Consider the following 4,259-nt stretch of genomic DNA (forward strand, 5'->3'; position numbering starts at 1 on the left):
ATTAATTTATTGTGATGAACTTTTCTGCTACGTGAAACTGTCTTTCAACCTCATCAAAAGCAAACAGGAGCATCGCTGTCCTCAACATTAGTCATTAGACATTTATCAAGCTTTTTGTTGTAAGAACTACCCTGTCCGAAGGCACTGGGAAATTTGCACACTTGCTGCCGTTGTTGGCTGGAGTTGTCAATTATTGTTCAATTTGATATTCTGATTCAAAGTCAAGGCCCTTTATCAAGCCTTTTTCATGTAAATACTACCCCAGCACAAGCAAATGGGAAATTTTCACACTTGCAGCCTTTCTTGGCTGGGGTTATCAATTATTCTTAAATTTCATATTCTGATTAAAAATCATGCCCCTTTATTGAGCCTTTTTGTAGCAACAACTACCCCGTCCAAAGGCAGTAATACATTTAGACAATTGCTGCCTTTCTTGGCTGGGGTTAGCAATTACTCTTGAATTTCATATTTTGATTAAAAATCAAAGCCCTTTATCAAGCCTTTTTGTTGTAGCTAATACCCCGGCCGAAGGCAGTAGCAAATTTTCACACTTGCTGCTTTTCTTGACTGGGGTTATCCATTAATCTTCAAGTAATTCAAAGTTCAGACCCTTTATTAAACCTTCTTGGTAACTACTACCCGTGAATGGCAGTGGGTAATTTAAACACTTGCGTTCTTTCCACCGCGCAGTATGTGCACTTTGTGCACTTAGATGAGATACCCGTTTCTCAGGCTCCCACTGCGGAATCCGACTCACAGTCTGTAATGCACTATACAACCAAACACCCATTTCCTTTACAAGACAGTGGGATCTTACCGCATCTGCTACCTTTCTTCCTTTTCACCTTATTCTGCATCCACTACCTCAAACACACCTACCTCCTAACTTTCTTGCAGCCTTTGCCAAGTATTATTCTAATTCAAACTACAGTCCCTAAAACGGGCCTGGTGTTGTAATTTCTCAGCCCTACCACCCACAGTGGGAACTTAATGCACTCACATTGCTTCCTCCGATGTGGTAGCTATTTCTTAGCATCCCACTGCAAAATTTGACGCCCTATCCGTATAATGAGGTGGAAATCCAAAGATCCACTTCCCTAACAATTCAGTGGATAGTTTGCATGTCTGCAGCCTTTCTAATTTTTGACCTGTTTTTATCTTCCACTCAATTAACACATCATCTACACATAACACACACCAACTTGCTACAGTTTTTGTCTGGGATTATCAATTATTCTTGAATTTCATATTCTGATTCAAACTCATGGCCCTTTATTGAACCTTTTTGTTGTAGCTACTACCCCAGCCGAAGGCAGTGGGAAATTTGCACACTTGCTGCCTTTCTTGGCTGGGGTTATCAATTATTCATGAATTTGATATTCTGATACAAACTCGTGGCCCTTTTTTGTGCATTTTTTCTTGTACCTACGACCCCGGCCGAAGGCAGTGGAATATTTGCACACTAACTGCCTTTCCTGGCTGGGGTTGCCAATTATTGTTCAATTTCATTTTCTGATTCAAAGTCAAGGCCCTTTATGGAGCCTTTTTGTTGTAGCTAATACCCTGGCCGAAGGCAGTAGGATATTTTCACACTTGCTGATTTTCTTCACTGTTGTTCTCAATTATTTTAAAAGTAGCTACCAGCTTAGGAACAATATTTTCTTTTGGAAACAAATTTCAAAGTAATCGTCTCTGTAAAACTTCTTTGCCATGTTCAGTCAATTCTCCAATTTTTATTTCTCGTAGAATAGTTCCATATTCAACATCATTTCCTTGTTGCACATTTGTAATAAGTCCCTTATATTCAAAATATGACCAAATGTTAACATTTTCAATGCTACATTACATTGTTTACTTATACTTCCTGTGGAACATGACAACAAATTGGAATACCATAAGCTTTTTGGAGACGCTTGTTGTGAACTCTCTTGAAGAAAATGAAACTTCTCATTATTCATGACCTAAGCATTGTATCAAACTTAATGCTTGCTTTTCTGCATTTAAGAATGCAACAAATTCTTAAAACAGAGTATGACATATTACTCTCGATTTATTTCAAGCAGAGACAATTGTACTATGTCCTCAGATTCTTTAAACGGTACAAAATAGCATTCATCGATGTTTGTGTCGAGTAGTACCTTCAATCTACATTGCAGACAGCAGGGTTCACAACTTCAAATCAGCTTTGGATGTAAATTTCTCTTCAGTATCTGCGCTGAGAACGGCTTTCAATCATTTCAACATTTCAGTTAACAACTAGATACCAAGACCGCCAGCCCTACAGAAAACATTCAATACAATCTTGATTTATTTCAAACAGACAATTGCCGAATGTCCTCAGATTTTCTTAAAGTTTGAACAGTAGTGTGAGAAGTTGGCCTGATATATGATGTCCACAATTCTGTGGGCACCTTGTATCAGTCCAAACAATCCCTTATGGTGGTGGTTGTAAGTCAACCTTATGGACAAGCTATCCTAGGGGTAGCATGGACTAAGCAGCCTTCAGGCTAAACTCAAGAGGGCACGTGAAGCCAACTGTTTTACCAATCACAATCCTGTAATATCAAATGAAAGGACACCACACAAGTTATATATTATAAAAATATATGTATTTATTCTCATAATAATCCTCTAGACTCTTTATGAGTATAGAAGCACAAGCGTTTAAACAAAAGCACAGTAAAACATATGAAAGTTGCACAATTTGGATGAGGCCGGGGGCCACTCAAACCATATACTAAATAAGTGGTATAAGTATCACTAATTGAACAGTGGTCAGGCCTAGGGCCTGGGGAATCGCTGGGACTAATCGGGACTAGCAATGCTGAAGTCGGGAAAAGCCCGCGGGAATTGGGTGCAGCGCTGAAAGCACACACATGCACCTATGCAAAGTCAATGGCGCGTAAAAGTTATCGAGTTACAGTTTTAGGAGTCTTCCGACTGGACTAGAAATACCAAACTTTAGACTTAGACACTAGAGGTGTATACCACTACAGGAGCACCGGCGTTCAAGAGTTATCTCACCCACAGGAAGCGGGTGCACAGGTGCAAAGTCATGACGGCTTTCGTCGAGTAGATCTATGGAGCCTGGAGATGAAGATGCTGCAGGCGGCCAGAAGAGAAGTGTCCGGTGCGATACTAGGGTGGATCGAAGATGGAGAGTACCTGAAAGCAGAGGGGACAGAGTCTGAGTCACTCAGCAGTGACCAGGGTGGAACCAGGAAGGAACCAGGCAATGTCGGGGGCAATCAGGTGGTTGTCGAGAAGCTTGTCTCCGCTGCCACGTGAACTCTGGGGCACCGAGGATATCCAGGAGTGGATCACGAGCTGTCCCACGAAGGCTCTCACTGTCGGCGGTGTCGGCTTCCGGATTGGAGCAAACAAACCTTGGCAAGTGCAACCCACACAGGATTCGAAGATCGCTTCTTACTCAGACCAGCAAGGTCAGTGGGTGCTCCTTTTCAGGGGAGCAAGGGCCAGTCCAGAGCAACCGGACTGGCAGAGCAAATTCAAAGGTTCGTTGGTACTGGGGCCGCTAGCTAACGGGCAACCGACCGAACCAACGTGTCGAGCAGAAAGATGCAGAAGGGGGGAGCTTTGTTGCAAAAGCTGCTCGGGGCTGGGGCTTCTCAAACCCCAATGCACAGCATCGAGGGAGCCTCAGGAGCTGCACAGTCAGCACTTCATAGTTTTTCCAAGATGGCTGGCCCCACGCTTCATTTCGCCTCCACGGGTCTCAGACTTGCTGGGACTGTGGATCGGGCTGTTGGAAGGCAGGAACGCTGGGTCTTGTTGAACTCTGTTGCTCGAGTTCTGGCGGGAACTGCAACAAAGCAAATGGGGAGGCGCTGGATGGTGCCTGTTTGCACAGGGTGGTCACTCTTTGACCACAAGGGAGATTCTTCAGTCTTCTACGTCGAGTAGAATGTCGAAGGGTCCAGAGTTTTGTTTCATAAGTTTCAGTCAGGATAATCTGATGTGCGTTGGCACAGCTCCTACCTTTATTCCAAATCAAGGGACTGGATTACCTGCTAGGTCCTTCCTATGGGTGGGACCCAGGAAGGGGGTGGTAACACCCCTTTTCCTTTGTCCATTTTTGCGACAGAGCTGGGACAGGAGGGTCCCAGCACTGGTTTGAACTGGACTATGCATTAGAAGACTTCTGCTCCCCAGGCAGTGTCTAGTTTCATTCAACCCTCCCTGCTACAATCCACTATCTCCTGTCTGGGGTGGTGTGACACCTCCCTCTGACAGGATAT

The sequence above is a fragment of the Lissotriton vulgaris genome, unplaced genomic scaffold (assembly GCF_964263255.1).
Source record: "Lissotriton vulgaris unplaced genomic scaffold, aLisVul1.2 SCAFFOLD_308, whole genome shotgun sequence".
Lineage (NCBI taxonomy): Eukaryota > Metazoa > Chordata > Amphibia > Caudata > Salamandridae > Lissotriton > Lissotriton vulgaris.